The sequence below is a fragment of the Manis javanica genome, chromosome 3, assembly GCF_040802235.1.
Source record: "Manis javanica isolate MJ-LG chromosome 3, MJ_LKY, whole genome shotgun sequence".
Taxonomy (NCBI): Eukaryota; Metazoa; Chordata; class Mammalia; order Pholidota; family Manidae; genus Manis; species Manis javanica.
Genome location: NC_133158.1, coordinates 82,082,330 through 82,106,215, shown reverse-complemented (window position 1 = coordinate 82,106,215; position 23,886 = coordinate 82,082,330). Strand labels below are relative to the sequence as shown.

The window sequence follows — 23,886 nt, the reverse complement described above, 5'->3', positions numbered from 1 at the left end:
AATAGGATGTAGAATATTCTTCCTGTGTTTGACTCTTTTTTACTGTAATTTTAATGTTTAGAGTTATTAGTCTGAGATTGCATTTACTCAATCCATTGCATTTGGTTTAATCAACATCCTGAATTAATCTAATTCTGTGTGAAAATACAGATTTAAAAAATTATATGGTGTATTGTCTTTCTGAAAAGAAAATGAATGCAAATTAAATTAAAAGTTAGTAATGTTATCTAAGCCAAACTAAGTTTCATGATTCTGTGACACTGGATTTTAGAATGGTAAATGTGCCTGAACTGAAATACCTCCTTTGTTTTGTCACTGGTAGAAGAACTTGTGGCTTATAGAAAAAGGTTGTAGGATGTAGGAAAGAAGAGTATTATTTTCATCTGGTTTTTCTTGCTGTTGAAGGAATCACCAAGAGTGACAATCTATAGATGTTGGAGAAAATAAATTGGTTTTAATTTGTATATGGGTCCTTTAAATATAGTAAATTTTTAGGCTATAAGAGTAATGACTTTTGTCATAGATTAGCTAAAAAAATTTTAGGATTTTTTATTAGAATGACAATGTTCACATGCACATGCACACTCACACACAGTATATAGTTTAGTAGTTCAAAATCTGAATGTGAAAGGTCTGCTGAGTTCAGATCATATTGAGCAATCATTGAGAAACCCAATGAATTGCAAAAATGTTATTTTTCTTTTTCTTTTTCCTTAAAAAAACATGAATTTTCCAGATTCATTCATTTACCAAGAAATTGCTAATCACAGCTGCAAGAGAGAGGTGGCAGGCAAGATAACTTCCAATTCCCCTACTTTCTCTCTGTCTCTCTCTCTCGTTGTTTTTACTTTTTATTTCTGCAGATCCTGCAGTCTCAGATTTCCACTCTGTTCTCAGACCAACTGTGTATTTGAAGTGGGTCAAGTGTCAGCCATGTTTGGTAAGTTTCATTTAAGTCTAGGTTTTTGTCTTTCCTGGTTCCTAGTTACTTTACCCTTAGAGCCCTGTTCCTCATGCTCTAACACCTGTTCCACAAAGTATTAATAAGACCTTCTTTCCTCACTTACTTATCTGTGGAGCATCTTGAACACTCTTCAAACAAGGGAACTTGTATCACACCTGTTTCCATTCAGACATCCTGATCTGCCATGTGCCCTTTTGACCTGTCACACCCTTTTATCTTTGTGCCTCTGCACCTTTGCCTGAAATTTCCAGTTACATCATATGTTTTTTGTCTTAATTGTCTGTGTTGCTTCTTGTGGTCCATCGAGACTACATAGCAGTAGCAAAATCCCACAATAGTTAACTTAGGACAACCACTGAGTTAGGAGGTAGAGTTTTCAAGGTACCTTTTCTCTAGAAAGTTTAGATGAGAGTAAGAAAATGTAGTGCAGAATTTGGGTTACTGGAAATAACTAGGAGTAACCAGGACATGGGGAAGGATAGATATATGACAAAGGACATAGGCTCTACAAGGATAAGATTATCAGGTCTAGGTTTGTAAGACATTAGGTTTCTAGATAACTAATGCCTGGAATCTTAGTGGGGAGTGATAGGCAGCAAAGGAGGAGTGAATTGGATGCTAAGGAAATGTATATATTAATGGACAAAACTAGATCCATTTGGATTTATAAAAGATGACTTCCTGCCACTTGTCCTACTCTTGATGAAATATCCTGAAAGGTGATAACTAAAGGCGCTGAAGAAATTTTTCTTAAAAGAAAATTATAAAGTATGCCTTTGATTTCTACTACATATATATATATATATATATATATATATATATATATACACACACACACATATGTAATTCATTAAACTAAGTTTAGCACTTTCTGGAACATTTTGTTATAGATAACTTGAATGCAAATATGTTAAGACTGACTACTTAAATATTTTACATTATTTCCTTTTAATATTTATTGTGCACCAAGTATGTCTGTTCAAGGGACGTTATAGGTGTTATTTATTATGTACTTTATTAAAAAATGTTTGAGTTCTTTTGATTATTCTGATTATTCATTATGATATGGAAAAGTTACAAATAAGATTTCTTAGTTTCTGAGTTCTTGCAGCTATTTATAGATCTTTACCTATTGATAACAATGGAAAATTTTGATATTTCTCTCCTGTCGTTTTGCAGTTGCCTTATTTTTTTTTCATCTTTTGTTTGCATAGGTACTACATCTTTTGTATACATCTCTAGTATCTTTAATATTCAGTGGAAGATACCAGGTTCTAGAGAAGATACAGGGACAGTTCTTGTTTATGATGTTCTGCAATTAATGATCACTTTACTATTGATTTAAAAATGTGATATTCCTTCCTCAAAGTCATAAATTTGATGTTAATTTAATAAAATAATTTACAGTATATCCTGGGATATACAACATTGGGAAAGTGTTAAAGTTCAATAGCATTCAAACAAATTGGTTAAGATAAGTTTCTTGTTTTTGGTGTTTTTGTTGCTTTCTCCTGTTACCCATAGTATATATCAATATATAATTCCATTCCAAAGGCCAAGTTAATCTTATTTATTCATTTATTTAATAACTCCTGACTTTTTTATCAGTACAAGAGTAAAATTGAATAACCACAAAATTTTTCAAAAAGTTGCAGATATTTCACCAGAGATTTTCCATATCTTATCACTAATGATAAATATACCACAATGAAATACTGACTTGTGTTGCTTTTTTTTTAAAAAGATTGAATTTTATGTTGCATATCTCATATTTTGTGTACTTGGATAGCTTATTATTCTTATCTGAGATCAGTAAGTAGGATGAAAATTATATTTCTTTTTCTACTCAAATTTTAGCAATTTTCACTTCATATTGAGATAATAGTATCTATTATTAACTGAGCGAGTCAATGAAGTGCAATGGAATCTAAGAGCAACTGGATGGGAGAGCTGGTTGGATATGTGATGATTGTTGAAAAGAGAGAGAAATAAGTACAAGTTCTTTTTAAACAAGTACAAGTTCTTTTTAAACTTACAAATAAAGAAAACATTTTCTGTATTGTTATTGTAAACTGTTGATGACTTTGAAAGCTTAACTGATTTTTTTATCATCTTAACTGGTTTTAAGGGGATTACTTTGCTGATGTTAATCTACTATGAGCCAAAAATAAAGTTTTCAGAAGTTTGTAAAGTAATTGAAGCAGCTGCAACAGATAAAGAACAGAAGCCAAAGTTTCTTTACTTTATATTGATTCAGTTGGTGATCAATATACTCTTTAAGGTTTCAGCAATAGATGTAGAGAAGTGTAGACATGGGTCTTTTAATGACAGATATGTTTTTTCATGTTCATTTAACTGGTTGTTTTTGTTCTGTCCTTAAATAAAATAGCTAGGAGAGGTTTATCAGTAAAGAGCTTAGTGGTACCTTTTACATTAAGATGCTAATATAATTAGTGTAGATGAGAATTTTTCTGGGCATACCTCTTAAATAATGAAAAAATAATAATTTATTGTAATTTATTAAGATAGTCCACTAGATTCATAATCTTTGACTTATTTTTCAAAAATAAGTACCAGTGACAAAATATGGTATAAAGAAAGACAAATATAATATGAACTTTGCTTCACAGACATCTTTCAATATTTGTTTGAATTAATTTTTATTCTTTTCTGCTATCTCCCTCTTGGCATTTGGGAATGGCTAATATCCACATATGAGATATTAAACTAACTTATACAATGTATATAATAAAAATAGTGTATCTGTGGCTTCCCTTACTAAGTTTATTTATATTTTAAACTTTCCCAGAAAGAATATGACGCAGCTGATCATAACATTGTACTTTCTGTGTAAATTAATATATAACTTTGAAACTAAAGATTAACTTTAGTATAATCTAAATACTACATCTTAAAAAGTCTTCACAGTGCCCTTCATGTTGAAGGTGCTCAATATAGGCTTTTTGTATTAATGAATGAATGAAGTCAAAAGACATGAAAAATCTCAGCGAATTGCATTACTCAATAGTTATGTTTTATGAGTAACTAGAATATTGTGGCCTAAAACTTCAACTTTCTTAATAGGCAGGTTGGGACGGGAGTAGTGATCACTGTCACAGAATTTATGCTTAACCTTGAGCAAGGTCCTACATATGCTTTGGGCATATATTTCCTCAATTATACAATGTGGGAGTTGGTCTAGATATAATCTAAGCTTCCACCCCCTTCCATCTGGTGTCTGTGAGTAGCTTATTTCTGCTTGCACATTCCCGTAAATAGTTAGCTTTTAATTACTGAGGATATTCAGTCCACCTCTGGATATTCCTAAATGCCAGTATTCTTTCTTACACTGAGCTAAAATATGTCCTCCTAAGTTTTCTGTTGTTCATAAATGTGCCAAGTTTGGTACTCAATTAATTGTACTTGTGGTTCAGTCAACATTTCTCCATTATGCAAACAAGGACATCACAGAAACTTAATTATGCCTTGCAAAGTCCTGATCCATCTTGATGGCTGCATTTTCTAGCAAGAAAGGAAGGAAAGGAGGGAAGGAAAGAAAGAAGGGCAGAAGGAAGTAAAGGAGGAAGGAAGGAACAAAGAAATTTATATAGATAAAACTTGTTATTAGAAAAATTCATAGGGTTCTTTATCTCAATTTTGTTTATGCAAATACTGTTCTCTCTACATCATCAATTTCTCCATGTGTAAGTCAGAACAAATTGCCAATCAACAGTTAAGTATCTTTCACTGTTTCACAACATATATACCAGAAAAGTAAAAAGTAGATTCCAATATTGTGAGATAAGTGTGTTGATGTAAAAAATAGTGGACTCTGTGAAATACTAGAGAAAGAACCTACCCCAATCATACAGGTTAAGAAAATTTCCTTAGGAAAAGTAGCATGTAACTGGAGATCTGAAGGGTGGGTAGGATTTAGCCAGGCAAAGTGGAAAAGCAAGTTTTTTAGACATAATCACAAGTTCTTAAGCAAGAGAGTGCACAGTGACTTAGAGAAAAGAAACACAATTGAATATTCTGACAGCATGGTTTTTGAGAGAGGAAAAGGCATGTAAATTGGAACTAGAGAAGTATCCAAGAGGAGTTCTGAAAGATCTTGTGTATGCCACAAGTTAAAGAATGTGTGTTTATTTTACTATGTATTGTTCATTTAAAATTTTCTATTAGGGAACAATTTCCTAACTTTCCAAACCTGGCCATATCCCCCTTGTATATGTTCTTTTAGCACTTTGTACTTCACCTTCAGAGTGTATGTCATAATTATAATGAAATAATAATTGTGAGATTAGATGTTCAGTTCTGATTCTCCTCCTGGGTCATAATCTCTGAGATTGTAGAGACCAAACTGTCTAGTTTATTGCAGTATCTTGAGCACTGTTCAGTGTCTTTTATATAGTAGGTGCTCAGTAATTAAGTATTGAATGATCTGTAGGGACCTAAGTACCATGAAATGTTTGAACATTAACTAATGTAGGTAAAGATTACAGAAAATTACTATTGCTTTTGATCTCTTTTCTTTCTCATCCTTACTTCCTTGAATGCATTTAACAAGCAATTATTGAAGGCCTTCCTATGCCAAGTACTACAATAGAAAGTAAGGAAGATAAGTGATATGGTATGTGAAAAATATTCTAAAAGTTAATGGCTACAATTCAAGTAGGGTATATTGAAGAGGCATAAATAACAATATTAATTATGCTGCTAAAGACATGGATTTTGTCCTCTTACTACAACTTAAAAAATGTTTTATCTTTTATGTATCTCTTGTATTCCTGAAGCTTCATGTCAACTTTCAAATGATTTTTTTATGCTAACACAGAAAGGATCCCCTGAGTAGAGCTTCTTTTAAAGTATAGTAACTGACTTGCTATTAGTAATTTAACAAAAGTAAAATATTATCCTAAAAGATCAGGAGATCTTGATGAATTGGAGATAGCTTTTTGCTATTCTTAAAAATTAATTTTCTTGATCAATGATAGGTGGGTGCTTCTCTATTTAGAAAAATTTAAGTTATGTAAAAATAAAATATTTTTTAGCTGGAAAAGTGAATATGATTTTAGACACTGTTGGTAATCATTTTTTTAAAAAAGCTACTCTAGTTATGAAAAGTAGCTGCAACTGTACTGATAAAAGTACCTGAATTCAAAAGGGTCTATTTAGGATTTGGGCCTGCAAAGCAATTATTACATTGAAAAATTTGCCAAAATTATTTTCAGCTCTTAAAGTGACCATTTGAGATTTGAAAAGAACAGTAGTTCCTGAGCACCCAACTCAGTTAAATTTATGCAGTGTATGAAGAAAATGTCATTATCTTTGAGTGAGCTAAATGGCAACATGTCAGTTTATTAAAGGATAAAAGTATTAATCAGAGAGAAAAGTTGGGAGAATCTTCTTTGCCAGGAAAATATGAAGGCTTATGCATATTATGATGTTATTTAGTTTGATTTTTCTCCTCTACATTTCTATTGTTGTGAAATAAAAATTAAAAGTCTATTGAAGAAGGTCATCTAAATTCTTTCATAAGATTGTGAGAAAATTGTGAGTTAAAGTAATCATATTTCAATTTTGTATGCAAGTTAGTGAAAAACGGTATTAAGAAAAAACAAAACCTTTTGATAGGTAATTCAATTAAATAGTCTCTTGTCAATATTTAAATATTCATATGGTACTTTGGATTGAGTCTTAAAGTTTATAAAATTACTAGCATATCAAGACACAGACTTTTTAGAAACAAAGTATTGTAAAAAATAAGATATGTCTTCTTTAAAAGAAAATAAGAGAAGAGGGAATTTAAGCTAAACGTATCAGCTAACAGTTAAAATTTAATGTAAGGAAAATGCCATATATAATCAAATACTTGTTTATCTTGTTTTCAAATTGTCCATTCCTTTATTCATATATATTAATTATTTATATTTCAATGATGATAAGATGCTTCTTTTCTGTAAGTGGTATGTAAAGTAATTTAGGCTACTCCAATTCTTTTATACCTGAAGAAAACCATTGTTCTCTAGTGGAAGCTATGCAATTACTAGCTTAATGCATAGAAGTAGTTGAATTATTATTTGGATATTATGGGTAGTGATGAAGGGAATAAATTACAGGAACACCTAATGTATTTCTACTATTTTACAAAAATTTAATTCTTACAAAAATTATTTCATTAGTGTTATTCTCATTTTATAGTAAGGAAATTGAAGCTTACAAGGTATAAGAAAATATTTTACATTAATGCCAGCCTTTTTCAGGGAATAAAAATTTAATTAAAAATGTATCTCAAGTCAGCGAATGTTATTCCCTTTATACTGCCACGGGCCTCTCACCAGATATTGATAGTGATACAATTGCAGCAAGAAAAGTAATAATAATGGTGAGAGCACAGACTTACTGTGCTTAGTGTTCCAGACACTATCCCAAGCACTTTATATACATTAATTCCATTTAATTTGGAAAAGAGCCCTATGAAACATACACTGTTTTATCCTAGTTTTATAGGGGAGAAAAAGAAATTGGGAAATAGAAGAAACTATGATTATATGGGTATGTATAAGTTTGTGTGGTTCTAGTGATAGTAGGTAGTTTTGTATTTCAGTATGGTTTTAAATATATGCCAGCCATCCTTTAATAATTTACAATTTAAAATGCTGTTAACTGAGTTCCGAGAAGGTTATGAGGTATTCAAGACCTAATAAAATTTGTAAAATACCCTATCCATATTTGTGGATGTATAAGGAATAATGTCGGCATATTTGTAATTCTTGGTTCCAGAGTTACCCAAAAAGCATAATTAATTTACTTTTTTTATTTGGGAGTTTGAGAACAGGGCTTTAGGGAACTGATCTTTACCTCTTGTCTGTATTGAGGTTCTCACTGGAGATAGAAATGGAGATAGTGATTTTGATCTGTGTAGAGGAGAAAGGAATACAAGCATAATTGATAATTTTCATAATTGTAAATGCAGGAAGTAGTTGGAATCCTCTTTTAGTCTTTCCCTTTTTTTTGGTATCTTTATCATTTTGGGTAAGAATAACATAGTATTGCTGGCATTACTTGGTAGTTTAATAAAGATTCTGCTGTAGTTACTAAAGGTCTGAGAAAAAAAAATGTAGTAGTCTTGAAGGGACTATAGACAAAACAATGAACTACAGGAAGAAGGATAGAAGAAATAGGGACTCCAATGGAGAATGAGTAAGAGAATGAGACTGAAAGAGCTGTCCTCATGGTGGAAAGTAAGTTGGTCTAATATGGCAGAATGCACAGAAGACTGTCTTTTTTATTAAATGGCCAATTACTACCCAAGGAGATCATTATTATTACTATACGTTTCTAGAACAGGGGTCAATGAGATCAAAATACTGAGCAATGAGGAAATACAAGAAGTCCCTCCCAAATTGCAGACCCAATAACTTAATATAATTTGTAAAATGAGAAATCAGTACATTTTATTAATCAACTTGTGTAACCTAATGTTTAGTAATCTCCAAAAGTGTAAATGATTAAATATTTGTGTATCACTAGAGTTCCATTAATAGTCTTTAGTTTTATAACAATTAAAAAACTTTTTTCCAATAGAACTTAATTTTCTATAGTATCTTTTAAAGTTTTCTTGACAGAGAATAATTTTTACATAACAACCCGATTTTAGAAAATCATGAAAATAATACTCATCCCTGTTATTTCCTATTTTATTTTTTCCTAGTCTCTTCTTGTCCTCATCTTCCACTCCATATCATCCATTCACTCTATTCTTTTCTTTCTGGCAATCTTGGAATGCATGACACACTACATTATTTTGATGATCCAATCATGGTTGGGATTTACAGTGCAAAGAGATAGGAATATACACAAAAATTATGATTTATAGGTAATTATTACTAAATTTACCCTATGCTAGAAGTTAAAATAGGTTTTGAAAGGAAAAACAACTATGGTATACTTTTCCAACTAGATAAATTACATTTTACATTTACATATTAATTTTTATAGTTGCATACTAATAAAACAGGAAAAAATATCATTTTAAATACTTAGCTTTAAGATTTCAAGGATTGTGCTATAATAAATTAAGGGAATTTGCACTATAAGTGATAATTAATGTATAAAGGTATTGCTTGATGGTTAGAATTTCTTCATATTATAGAGTTCTTTACCCATTTAGTGATGGAACTCAATAGCAAGGCAGCAAAGAATGATGAGTAGGAAATGCTTAAAAAATTACATATAGTACAGCTTTATACTTTTGGAACTACTGTATAAGGTTTTTGAAATTCTATTTTAAAAGTATTAAATAATTCATAGTGGGCTTCAGTGTTCTTTTAGTGAAAAAAGTTTGTGTTTCACATTGCAGGACAGTTTTGAAGTATGAATAAAACAGAGGAAGATAGCATTCTATTTTGTTTTTTTTTTTTTTTTTTTTGAAGAGCCTTATGTTTACTAGGGTCTCCCCTACCCCAAGTCCCCCCTCCACCCCTCCACAAACCCCATTACAGTCATTGTCCATCAGCATAGTAAGATGTTGTAGAATCACTACTTGTCCTCTCTGTGTTGCAAAGCCCTCCCCTTTCCCCCACCCCCACATTATACATGCCAATCATAATACCCCCTTTCTTCTTCCCCACCTTATCCCTCTCTACCCTCCCATTCTCCTCAGTCTCTTTCCCTTTGGTAACTGTTAGTCTATTCTTGGGTTCTGTGATTCTGCTGCTGTTTTGTTCCTTCAGTTTTTCTTTTGTTCTTATACTCACAGATGAGTGAAATCATTTGGTATTTGTTTTTCTCTGCTTGACTTATTTCACTGAGCATAATACCCTCTAGCTCCATCCATGTTGTTGCAAATGGTAGGGTTTGTTTTATTCTTCTGGCTGAATAATATTCCATTGTGTATATGTACCACATCTTCTTTATCCATTCATCTACTGATGGACACTTAGGTTGCTTCCATATCTTGGCTATTGGAAATAGTGCTGTGATAAACATAGGGGTGCATCTGTCTTTTTCAAACTGGAGTGCTGCATTCTTAGGGTAAATTCCTAGAAGTGGAATTCCTGGGTCAAATGGTAAGTCCATTTTGAGCATTTTGAGGAACCTCCATATTGCTTTCCACAATGGTTGAACTAATTTACATACCCACCAGCAGTGTAGGAGGGTTCCCCTTTCTCCGCAACCTCACCAACATTTGTTGTTGTTTGTCTTTTGGATGGTGGCCATCCTTACTGGTGTGAGGTGATATCTCATTGTGGTTTTAATTTGCATTTCTCTGATAACTAGCGATGTGGAGCATCTATTCATGTGTCTGATGGCCATCTGAATTTCTTCTTCAGAGAACTGTCTGTTCAGCCCCTCTGCCCATTTTTTAATTGGATTATTTGCTTTTTGTTCAGGAGTGTGAGCTCTTTATATATTTTGGATGTCAAGCCTTTATCAGATCAGTCATTTATGCAAATATTCTCCCATACTGTAGGGTACCTTTTTGTTCTATTGATGATGTCCTTTGCTGTACAGAAGATTTTCAGCTTGATATAGTCCACTTGTTCATTTTTGCTTTTGTTTTCCTTGCCCGAGGAGATATATTCATGAAGCAGTCACTAATGTTCACATCCAAGAGATTTTTCCCTATGTTTTTTTTCTAAGAGTTTAATGGTTTCATGATTTACATTCAGGTCTTTGATCCATTTTGAATTTACTTTTGTGTATGGGGTTACACAGGGATCCAGTTTCATTCTCTTAAATGCCGCTGTTCAGTTTTGCCAGCACCATCTGTTGAAGATACTGTCATTTCCCCATAGTATATCCATGGCTCCTTTATTGAATATTAATTGACCATATATGTTTGGGTTAATGACTAGAGTCTCTAATCTGTTCCACTGGTCTGTGGCTCTGTTTCTGCGCCAGTACCAAATTGTCTTGATCACTATGGCTTTGTAGTAGAGCTTGAAGTTGGGGAGTGAGATCCCCGCCACTTTATTCTTCTTTCTCAGGATTGCTTTGGCTATTCGGGGTCTTTGGTGTTTCCATATGAATTTTTGAACTATTTGTTCCAGTTCGTTGAAGAATGTTGTTGGTAATTTGATAGGGATTGCATAAAATCTGTATATTGCTTTGGGCAGGGTGGCCATTTTGACAATATTAATTCTTCCTAGCCAAGAGCATGGGATGAGTTTCCATTTGTTACTGTCCTCTTAACTTCTCTTAAGAGTGTCTTATAATTTTCAGGGTATAGGTCTTTCACTTCTTTGGTTAGCTTTATTCCTAGGTATTTTATTCTTTTTGATGCAATTGTGAATGCAATTGTTTTCTTGATTTCTCTTTCTATTGGTTCATTGTTGGTGTATAGGAAAGCTACAGATTTCTGTGTGTTAATTTTGTATCCTGCAACTTTGCTGTATTCTGATATTAGTTCTAGTAGTTTTGGAGTAGAGCCTTTAGGGTTTTTTATGTACAATATCATGTCATCTGCAAATAGTGACAGTTTAACTTCTTCTTTACCAATCTGGATTCCTTGTATTTCTTTGTTTTGTCTAATTGCCGTGGCTAGGACCTCCAGTACAATGTTAAATAACAGTGGGGGAGAGTGAGAATCCCTGTCTTGTTCCTGATCTCAGAGGAAAAGCTTTCAGCTTCTCGCTGTTAAGTATGATGTTGGTTGTGGGTTTATTGTATATGGCCTTTATTATGTTGAGGTACTTGCTCTCTATACCCATTTTGCTGAGAGTTTTTATCATGAATAGATGTTGAATTTTGTCAAATGCCTTTTCAGAATCTATGGAGATGATCATGTGGTTTTTGTCTTTCTTTTTGTTGATGTGGTAGATGATGTTGATGGATTTTCGAATGTTGTACCATCCTTGCATCCCTGGGATGAATCCTACTTGGTCGTGGTGTATGATCCTTTTGATATATTTTTGAATTCGGTTTGCCAATATTTTATCAAGTATTTTTGCATCTATGTTCATTAGGGATATTGGTCTGTAAATTTCTTTTTTGGCAGGGTCTTTGCATGGTTTTGGTATTAGGGGGATGTTGGCTTCATAGAATGAGTTTGGGAGTATTCCCTCCTCTTCTATTTTTCAGAAAACTTTAAGGAGAATGGGTATTATATCTTCTCTGTATGTCTGATAAAATTCTGAGGGAAATCCACCTCACCCAGGGGTTTTTCTCTTGGGTAGTTTTTTTTATTACTGCTTCAATTTCTTTGCTGGTAATTGGTTTGTTTAGGTTTTGTGTTTCTTCCTTGGTCAGTCTTGGAAGGTTGTATTTTTCTAGGAAGTTGTCCATTTCTTCTATGTTTTCCAGCTTCTTAGCTTATAGGTTTTCAAAGTAGGCTCTAATAATTCTTTGTATTTCTGTTGAGTCCGTCATGATGTGTCCTTTCTCATTTCTGATTCTGTTGATGTGTGTTGATTTTCTTTTTCTCTTAATAAGTCTGGCTGGAGGCTAATCTATTTTGTTTATTTTCTCGAAGAACCAGCTCTTGGTTTCATTGATTTTTTCTATTGTTTTATTCTTCTCAATTTTGTTTATTTCTTCTCTGATCTTTATTATGTCCCTCCTTCTGCTGACTTTCGGCCTCATTTGTTCTTTTTTTTCCAGTTTCGATAATTGTGATGTTAGACTATTCATTTGGGATTGTTCTTCCTTCTTTAAGTGTGCCTGGATCGCTATATTCTTTCCTCTTAAGACTGCTTTTGCTGTGTGCCACAGAAGTTGGGGCTTTGTGTTGTTGTTGTCATTTGTTTCCATATATTGCTGGATCTCCATTTTGATTTGGTCCTTGATCCATTGACTATTTAGAAGCGTGTTGTTAAGCCTCCATGTGTTTGTGAGCCGTTTTGTTTTCTTTATACAATTTATTTCAAGTTTTATACCTTTGTGGTCTGAAAAGTTGGTTGGTAGGATTTCAGTCTTTTTTAATTTACTGAGGCTCTTTTTGTGCCCTAGTATGTGGTCTATTCTGGAGAATGTTCCATGTGCACTTGAGAAGAATGTGTATCCTGTTTCTTTTTGGTGTAGAGTTCTATAGATGTCTATTAGGTCCATCTGTTCTAGTGTGTTGTTCAGTGCCTCTGTGTCCTTACTTATTTTCTGTCTGGTGGATCTGTCCTTTGGAGTGAATGGTGTGTTGAAGTCTCCTAAAATGAATGCATTGCAGTCTATTTCCTCCTGTAGTTCTGTTAGTATTTGTTTCACATATGCTGGTGCTCCTGTGTTGGGTGCATATATATTTATAATGGTTATGTCCTCTTGTTGGACTGAGCCCTTTATCATTGTGTAATGTCCTTCTTTATCTCTTGTTACTTTCTTTGTTTTGAAGTCTATTTTTGTCTGATACTGCAACTCCTGCTTTTTTCTCCCTATTGTTTGCATGAAATATGTTTTTCCATCCTTGACTTTTAGTCTGTGCATGTCTGGGTTTGAGGTGAGTCTCTTGTTAGCCGCATATAGATGGGTCTTGTTTTTTTATCCATGCAGTGACTGTATGTCTTTTGATTGGTGCATTCAGTCCATTTACATTTAGGGTGATTTTCTATAGGTATGTACTTTTTGCCATTTCAGGCTTTAGATTCGTGGTTACCAAAGGTTCCAGGTTACTTTCCTTACTATCTAAGAGTCTAACTTAACTCACTTAGTATGCTGTTACAAACACAATCTAAAGGTTCTTTTCTATTTCTCCTTTTTCTTCCTCCTTCATTATTTATATATTAGCTATCAGATTCTATACTTCTTCTCTATCCCTTGATTGGTTTTGGGGATAGTCAATTTAGTTTTGTATTTGCCTCACAATCAGCTGCTCCACCCTTCCTACCATAATTTTACTACCTCTCATGACAGCTATCCAACCCTAGGAACACTTCCATCTATAGCAGTGCCTCCAAAATAGACTGCAGAGATCGTTTGTGGGAGGTAAACTCTCTCAGTTTTTGTTGACCTGGAAATTGTTTAATCCCTCCTTCAAATTTAAATGATAATCTCACTGGATAAAGTAATCTTGGTTCCAGGTCCTTCTGCTTTATGGCATTAAATACATCATGCCACTCCCTTCTGTCCTGTAAGGTTTCTGCTGAGAAGTCTGTTGTTAGTTTGATGGGCTTTCCTTTGTATGTGATCTTATTTCTGCCTCTGGCTGCTTTTAACAGTCTGTCCTTATCCTTGATCTTTCCCATTTTAATTACTATGTGTCTTGGTGTTGTCTTCCTTGGGTCCCTTGTGTAGGGGGATCTGTGGATCTCCATGGCCTGAGATACTATCTCCTTCCCCAAATTCTTTCATTTTTAGAGATCCTTTTTTCTCTCTATGCCTCAGCTTCTTTGTATTCCTCTTCTCTAGTTTCTATTTCATTTATTGTCTCATCCACCGTATCCAACCTGCTTTTAATACCCTCCATCGTGTTCTTTAACAATTGGATCTCTGATCTGAATTCATTCCTGAGTTCTTAGATGTATTTCCATACCTCCATTAGGATGTTGATTATTTTTACTTTGAACTCCCTTTCAGGAAGAGTCACTAGGTCCATATCATTTAAATCTTTCTCAGGAGTTGTATTAACAATTTTACTCTGGACAAGGTTCCTTTGGCATTTCATGTTTGTATATGGCTCTCTCTAGTGTCCAGAAGCTTTATTCTGGAGCTGCTGAGCCCCTGAAGGAATGTCAGGGGTCGCAGGGGAGTGGTACTCGGGGTAGAAAAGAGCTGTTCCCGCCTCCTGGCTCCTGTGCCTGTCTGCACTGCCTGAGCCAGTGGGCCAGGCACACAGGTATGTTTTTGTCCCAGAGTAGCGACATATGGATCCCTGATTTACACAAGCAGCCAGAATCCCAGTTTCCCCAGAAACTCTGCCTGTATTAACTTTCCCACCTGGTAGTCATGCGAGTCTCATGTAAGCACCATGAAATGTAGGTTTGTGCTCCCAGTGCAGATCTCCGGAGCTAGGTATTCAGCAGTCCCAAGCCTTCCACTCATTCCTTGCTCCATTTGTCTTCCTCCCGCCGGTCAGCTGGGGTAAGGGAGGGGCTTGGGTCCCACGGTGCCACAGCTCTGGTACATTACCCAGTTGACTGAGGTCTGCTCTTTTCTCCAGGTGTGTGCAGTCTGACACATCCTCTTTCTTGTTGCTCTCTCAGAATTAGTTGCTCCAATTAAATTTTCTAATTTTATCCAGTTTTAGGTGGAAGCCTCTGTCTCTCCTCTCACACCGCCATCTTTAATCCAATCAGCATTCTAATTTTTTTTTAAATCTGATGTTTGAGGTATGTTTATGGTTTCTAGAAATATCTTAAAGAACAGAGAGCTTTTTGTACAAGTTCCCATCAAAGTTAATGTTTGATCTTATAAAGCAAATGACCAAAACATTCTACCATGAGAATTCAGCTCTACCCTACTAGGAAAAAATGTTTATGGCTGTAAAACTTTTAAGTTAGCTATTATTGTATTAATGAGACTATGGTATTTTATAAATCTGTAGCAGAGAAAGTAGAAAGTTAATTGAATATTTTAGAATCTTAGAAAATAGAGTATTTTATAGAGTTAAGCATAGATGTTTTGATTTTACGAAATGGTGTTTTCAGAATTAGTGTTTTCAGAGATAGTTTAACTCAGTAATTTTTAACAGTACTCTAATTATATAACCAGTTACTTAATAATATTTATTTGTTCAAAAAGTGTTTAGATTCCAGCTCATATGTAAGGGATGACCAAGAGCAATTGTAGTGATTTGAGAGCATATTATATTGCTCTGGACTCATTATTTTATGTCATATTCTTATATACCTAAATTTCTAACAAAGAAACAAGTTTCTGTGGGGGAAAAGGGATTTCCTTAAGTTATAATACTACATAATGAATTTGATATGTTCTTCAATTAATTTTTAAAATAAATACATAAGTGAGTAAATATTACTTAAAAAACCCATGTCACAATTTCTTAATATAAGTATGCAAATTTTACAGTTAGCATAAAACCAAATCTAACTTATCCCTCATTCACTCAATTATTCCTAGATAAAATGTGGGCAACAGTAGAATATAGCCATTTTTAGTAAATGTAATTGAAAAAATGTCTATTCTTTGTAAGCTTTAAGGATATTTTGTATTTTTGAACATTAATATCAACAGCAAATAATTAGATAACCTGTTAGAATACTACTCTGTAAACCAGAGAAAATATGAAGTATCATGAACTTTAAAAGTAGAGAATCTTTTTTGGGAATGATAAAAGCTCACAGAGTTAGGTTTGAGAGGAAAGATTAAATTTACACATCTATACATAAAATACCTAATAAAAGAAGTTTTAGGAAGAATTCAATTACAGTTTGTGACAGGATAATAGATTTTATAGAAATCATAAAAGTACATTAATATTATCTACAAAGGAATGTTGTCTCTTGCTTAAAAATGACTCAGTTAAGCGTTTCATTTAATTTCGCTTTAGGGAATATTTTTTTAATATATCTATTTCAATAAGAGAAACTTTCTTCAGTGTACTGTGGCAGGGATTATAATTGACTGTAATAACTTTTAGGTATTGGATACTATTTAAAGTTTCTTAGATGTAAAAACCTACGCCTTTGGCCAAAGTAGAAATGTGTGTCTATCTCTAATAATACTTATCTTAATGTTTTTTCATTTGACAGATCACTTTGCTTCAAGCTCTTTGTGCTAATAAGTACAGTGTAGATTTTTTTCTTTATTTCCTATTCTGTGTTGTCAATGCATTATCCTATAGAAGAAGAAAAAGTGTGTAAAAATCATACTACATTTCCAGATGTAGATCGATAATTTACAAAATTGTCTTTGACTAGTTACCCAGATATTTGATTGAAAAATCATTTCAAAGTAATATTTTCAGTAGTAGCATATATAAAACTAAAACCATACAGATTCTAGGAAACTAGCACAATAGGAGACTATATGGCCTAAAAGTAGGTAAAGGTTTAAATATAATCCAAAATACTTGCATTTCAAATTAAGACAACAAGGAAAAGGCAACAGAAGTCGATTTTATTTTTTGCTTTTCATTATGGTACATAGTTAGTGAAGGAAAATATTTTTAAAATTTACCAAAAAGTTTTTTATTATGTGAAAAAAATTTTATTAAGTTTTTATTAAAGATTTGTTTTATCATTTTCTTTATTAATGACACATCTTCCTACAATTAAATGGCTTCAACTTAAATAAAATTTATTTTCTGCAGTGAAAATTTAAATAGTTAAATCTTTGTGGATATTGTAAAGATGATTTGTTCCAGTTTTGAGTAGAATTTGAAATACTAGTGTATGTAGTCTTTGAATATGAAAGTTTTATTTAATTCAAATAAATTTTGGATTTAAGAAAATAATATTTGGAAAGTTTTATTTAATACTTTAAGGATTACCAAAGAATATTAACATCAGCCATCTCCTACCCAGGATAACTGTATAATGATAATAAGTTAATTCAAATACAGATAAGCAATACTTTGTTCAGAGTAATTATGCTTTATTTTAAGGATTATACATATAAATTACATAGAAAACTATACATCAAATTCAGTGGTGATAGTGTTACATGTGATTTTAATTTTCTTCATGATTAGCACTACAATGAGAACATATTATTTTTGAAATGTCACTAAATCATGTAATAATTGAAAATCAGTAAGCACTTATATTCCTTTTCCAGATACAATTAGAAGAATTTAGTTAACTACACAAATCATTTTACATGTTTACTTTTTTGTATTGTAATACTATTTTTTCAAATAGATATGTTTGATTAATTTTCTAAAACTTAAAAATATCCAGAAGATTAAATGTGTAATTTTTAAAATCATGTATTTTATGATGAGTGTTCTTTCCCCTACACATGTTGTTAAAATATTCATGATTGTCATGAATTGGCAAAGGCTTATCTCTCAGTACCTTATAAATCTCTTCAATTAGAATAACTTAAGAATATCATAAATAAATACATTTCCAGAAATGATTTTTTTAATTGTTCAAAATGAATTTTTATTTATTTATTTATTTATTTATTTATTTATTTATTTATTTATTTATTGAGAGGGCATCTCTCATATTTATTGATAAAATGGTTGTTAACAACAATAAAATTCTGTATAGGGGAGTCAATGCTCAATGCGCAATCATTAATCCATCTCAAGCCTAATTCTCGTCAGTCTCCAATCTTCTGAAGCATAACAAACAAGTTCTTACATGGTGAATGAATTCTTACATAGTGAATAAGTACATGGTGAACAGTACAAGGGCAGTCATCACAGAAACTTTCAGTTTTGATCATGCATTTTGAACTATAAACAATCAGGTCAAATATGAATATTTGTTTGATTTTTATACTTGATTTATATGTGGATCCCACATTCTCCCTTTATTATTATTATTTTTTTTATTTTTAAAAAAATGCTGAAGTGGTAGGTAGATGCAAGATAAAGGAAGAAAACATAGTTTGGTGTTACAAGAGAGCAATTGTAGATGATCAGGTGTGTGCCTGTAGACTATGTGTTAATCTGAGCTAGACAAGGGTAATAAAACATCCACGGATGCAGAAGATTTCTCTCAAAACAGGAGGTGTGAGGTTCTAAGCTTCACCACTATTGATCCCCAATTTCTCACCTGATGGCCCCCCTGCGACTGTGCCTGTCTTAGGTTGTTCCTCCCTTGAGGAATCTTACCTGTCTCTGGCTAACCAGTCATCTTCCGGGGCCATACAGGGAAATATAAAGTTGGTAAGTGAGAGAGAAGCCATATTGTTTGAAAAGGTTAGCTTTTTACTTCTTTGTAGATTTATGCCCTGTGGCTTCTATGCTGAGCATTTGTCTTGAGGTATCTTTACCACTTGGAGGAATTATGATGCTCGGTAAATTCGATATGAGGCACGAATTCTATTTAAGGATTGTAATTAGGAAGGAAGAAGAAAAGCTATAGAGGTAGCATATGGAAGAAAACATGGGAGGATTGATTATTTCTTTGACATATCTTCCTGTAGAGTAACTTAAGCATGTATACGTTTTAAACTACTAACTGAATTTTGCACACATATTAACATAATAGGAATACAGTTACATTAACAAAGCAGATCTATAATTACCAGCCATCTCCAGTGAAGCCAAGAAAACCAGTTAGGCACCGTAGGCATTTGTGAAAATTTGTCTATGATATGATGGATATTGTCCAACTGTACCTGAACAGTCTGAGAGAAATCAGACAAATTAAAGCAACCCATTTCTGGGAACTGTTCACATCCCATATGTTCTTTTAACCATAAATAGTCTGTAGTCGTAAGATTTTGGAGTGCTACAACTTGCACTTCTCCTAATTCTTGGTTGAGTTCCAACAGTATAGATCCAGTCAAATTTGTTGTTTTACTGTATGCACAGGCCAGCTTATATATCTCCTTCTTCATTCCAATGGCAAATCCAGGAAATGGTGGGATAGATGCAGCTACAACTGCAGCATCGCCTGGATCTTTGTGGAGGTTTTTTGATGATCATCTTCTGGTATGAGTCTTCCAGAGAGTGCTGATGTTGGAAGTTCTTCTTCATATCGTATCTTAGTTCGTTTTCTGGGTAGCCAAATTAGGCTTTGATCTTCTGTATAAAAACTAACAGACCCTTTGCCCACACATTGATATGCCCTTTATACCATCGTGTAGAACTCATTGGAGGTCACCACACAGGAACTGATTTTTTTTTTTTTTAAGAGAAAGGACTATTATCAGAAAAGTGTACTTCCATAGCCAATCATCTGATACCCTTTAAGTGATCAAAATTAAGGATATTTAAAGCAAGCATTAATCTTTGATTTACCAATACTTTTATCCTATCAAAGAGTAATCCCCCTTTTCTTTCTTTCTTTCTTTTTTTTTTTAAACTTTAACCTACACTTATGTGAAGAATACTATGTTTACTAGGCTCTCCCCTATACCAGGTCCCCCCTATAAACCACATTACATTCACTGTCCATCAGCATAGCAAAATGTTGTAGAATCACTACTTGTCCACTCTGTGTTGTACAGCCCTCCCCTTTCTCCCTCCCCCACCATGCATGCTAATCTTAATACCTCCTTTCTTCTCCCCCACACCCTTATCCCTCCCTGCCCACCCATCCTCCTCAGTCCCTTTCCCTTTGGTACCTGTTAGTCCATTTTTGGGTTCTTTAATTCCACTGCTGTTTTGTTCCTTCAGTTTATCCTTTCCTCTTATACTGCACAGATGAGTGAAATCATTTGGTATTTCCCTTTCTCCGCTTGGCTTATTTCACTGAGCATAATACCCTCTAGGTCCATCCATGTTGCTGCTAATGGTAGGGTTTTCCCTCTTCTTATGGCTGAGTAGTATTCCATTGTGTATATGTACCACATCTTCTTTATCCATTCATCTACCGATGGACATTTAGATGGTTTCCAATTCTTGGCTATTGTAAATAGTGCTGCGATAAACATAGGGGTGCTTCTGTCTTTCTCAAACGTGATTGCTGCATTCTTAGGGTAAATTCCTAGGAGGGGAATTCCTGGGTCAAATGGTAAGTCGGTTTTGAGAATTTTAATGAAACCCCATAATGCTTTCCACAATGATTTAACTAATTTACATTCCCACCAGCAGTGTAGGAGGGTTCCCGTTTCTCCACAGCCTCGCCAACACTTGTTGTTGTTTGTCTTTTGGATGGCAGCCATCCTTACTGGTGTGAGGTGATACCTCATTGTAGTTTTAATTTGCATTTCTCTGATAATTAGCAATGTGGAACATCTTTTCATGTGTCTATTGGCCATCTGTATTTCTTTTTTGGAGAACTGTCTGTTCAGTTCCTCTGACCATTTTTTAATTGGGTTATTTGTTTTTTGTTTGTTGTGGCGTGTGAGCTCTTTATATATTCTGGACGTCAAGCCTTTATCGGATGTGTCATTTTCAAATATATTCTGCCATACTGTAGGGTTCCTTTTTGTTCTATTGATGGTGTCTGTTGCTGTACAGAAGCTTTTCAGCTTAATATAGTCCCACTTGCTCATTTTTGCTGTTGTTTTCCTTGCCCGGGGAGATATGTTCAAGTAGAGGTAACTCATGTTTATGTCTAAGAGGTTTTTGCCTATGTTTTTTTCCAAGAGTTTAATGGTCTCATGACTTACATTCATGTCTTTGATCCATTTTGAATTTACTTTTGTATATGGGGTTAGACAATGGTCCAGTTTCATTCTCCTACATGTAGATGTCCAGTTTTGCCAGCACAATCTGTTGAAGAGACTGTCATTTCACCATTGTATGTCCATGGCTCCTTTATCAAATATTAATTGACCGACCAAATATGTTTGGGTTAATTTCTGGAGTCTCTAGTCTGTTCCACTGGTCTGTGGCTCTGTTCTTGTGCCAGTACCAAATTGTCTTGATTACTATGGCTTTATAATAGAGCTTGAAGTTGGCGAGTGAGATCCCCCCTACTTTATTATTCTTTTTCAGGATTGTTTTGGCTATTCAGTGTCTTTGGTGTTTCCATATGAATTTTTGAATTATTTGTTCCAGTTCATTGAAGAATGTTGCTGGTAAATTGATAGGGATTACATCAAATCTGTGTATTGCTTTGGGCTGGATGGCCATTTTGAAGATATTATTTCTTCCTAGCCATGAGAATGGAATGAGCTTCCATTTGTTAGTGTCCCCCTTAGTTTCTCTTAATAGTGACTTGTAGTTTTCAGGGTATAGGTCTTTCAATTCTTTGGTTAGGTTTATTCCTAGGTATTTTATTCTTTTTGATGCGATTGTGAATGGAATTGTTTTCCTGATTTCTCTTCCTATTGGTTCATTGTAAGTGTATAGGAAAGCTACAGAATTCTGTGTATTAATTTTGTATCCTGCAACATGGCTGTATTCCGATATCAGTTCTAGTAGTTTTGGAGTGGAGTCTTTAGGGTTTTTTATGTACAATATCATGTCATCTGCAAATAGTGACAGTTTAACTTCTTCTTTACCAATCTGGATTCCTTGTATTTCTTTGTCTTGTCTGATTGCTGTGGCTAGGACCTCCAGTACTATGTTAAATAACAGTGGGGAGAGTGGCATCCCTGTCTAGTTCCTGATCTCAGAGGAAAAGCTTTCAGCTTCTCGCTGTTTAGTATGATGTTGGCTGTGGGTTTATCATATATGGCCTTTATTATGTTGAGGTACTTGCCCTCTATTCCCATTTTGCTGAGAGTTTTTATCATGAATGGATGTTGAATTTTGTCAAATGCTTTTTCAGCATCTATGGAGATTATCATGTGGTTTTTGTCTTTCTTTTTGTTGATGTGGTGGATGATGTTGATGGATTTTCGAATGTTGTACCATCCTTGAATCCCTTGGATGAATCCCAGTTGGTCATGGTGTATGATCCTTTTCATATACTGTTGAATTCTGTTTGCTAATATTTTATTGAATATATTTGCATCTACATTCATCAGGGATATTGGTCTGTAATTTTTTTTGGTGGGATCTTTGCCTGGTTTTGGTATTAGGGTGATGTTGGGTTCGTAGAATGAGTTTGGGAGTATTTCCTCCTCTTCTATTTTTTGGAAAACTTTAAGGAGAATGGATATTATGTCTTCTCTTTATGTCTGATAAAATTCCGAGGTAAATCTATCCGGCCCCGGGGTTTTGTTCTTGGGTAGTTTTTTGATTACCATTTCAATTTCTTTGCTCGTAATTGGTTTGTTTAACTTTTGTGTTTCTTCCTTGGTCAGTCTTAGGAGGTTGTATTTTTCTAGGAAATTGTCTATTTCGTCTAGGTTTTTCAGCTTGTTGGCATATAGGTTTTCATAGTAGTCTTTAATAATTCTTTGTATTTCTGTGGAGTCTGTCATGATTATTCCATACTCATTTCTGATTCTGTTGATTTGTGTTGATTCTCTTTTTCTCTTAATAAGTTTGGCTAGAGGCTTATCTATTTTGTTTATTTTCTCAAAGAACCAGCTGTTGGTTTCGTTGATTTTTGCTCTTGTTTTATTCTTCTCAATTTTGTTTATTTCTTCTCTGATCTTTATTATGTCCCTCCTTCTGCTGACTTTAGGCCTCATTTGTTCTTCTTTTTCCAGTTTTAGTAATTGTGATGTTAGACTATTCATTTGGGATTGTTCTTCCTTCTTCAAGTGTTCCTGGATCGCTAGATACTTTCCCTCTTAGGACTGCTTTCACAGCGTCCCACAGAAGTTGGGTCTTTGTGTTGTTGTTGTCATTTGTTTCTATATATTCCTTGATCTCTATTTTGATTTGTTCATTGATCCATTGATTATTTAGAAGCATGTTGTTAAGCCTCCATGTGTTTGTGAGCCTTTTTGTTTTCTTTGTAGAATTTATTTCTAGTTTTATACCTTTGTGGTCTGAAAATTGGTTTCGTAGAATTTCAGTATTTTGGAATTTACTGAGTCTCTTTTTGTGAGCTAATATGTGGTCTATTCTTGAGAATATTCCATGTGCACTTGAGAAGAATGTATATCCTGTATACCCTGTTGCTTTTGGATGTAGAGTACTATAGATGTCTTTTAGGTGTATCTGTTCTAGTGTGTTGTTCAGTGCCTTCATGTCCTTACATATTTTCTGCCCATTGGACATATCCTTTGGGGTGTGTGGCATATTGATGTCTCCTAAAGTGAATGCATTGCATTCTATTTCCCCTTCAGTTCTGTTAGTATTTGTTTCACATTTGCTGGTGCTCCTGTGTTGGGTGCATATATATTTATAATGGTTATATCCTCTTGTTGGACCGAGTTCTTTATAATTGTGTAATGTCCTTCTATATCTCTTGTTACTTTCTTTGTTTTGAAGTCTATTTTGTCTGATACTAGTACTGCAACCCCTGCTTTCTTCTCTCTGTTGTTTGCCTGAAATATGTTTTTCCATCCCTTGACTTTTAGTCTGTGCATGTCTTTAGGTTTGAGGTGAGTTTCTTGTA

At 33.8% G+C, this 23,886-nt stretch overlaps 1 protein-coding gene across 8 annotated transcripts in view; it reads left to right on the top strand.

The window, feature by feature from the left end:
• The window catches only part of EPHA6 (EPH receptor A6), a 953,598-nt gene that overhangs the window by 136,395 nt on the left and 793,317 nt on the right, over positions 1-23,886 (top strand). The window contains exon 3 of one of the 8 annotated variants that reach the window (XM_073231793.1): positions 864-940. The exons of the other annotated variants lie outside the window; for them this stretch is intronic. The gene's annotated coding sequence lies outside the window, so the exon portion shown is untranslated. The remainder of the gene's footprint in view (positions 1-863; positions 941-23,886) is intronic. 8 annotated transcript variants of the gene reach the window in all.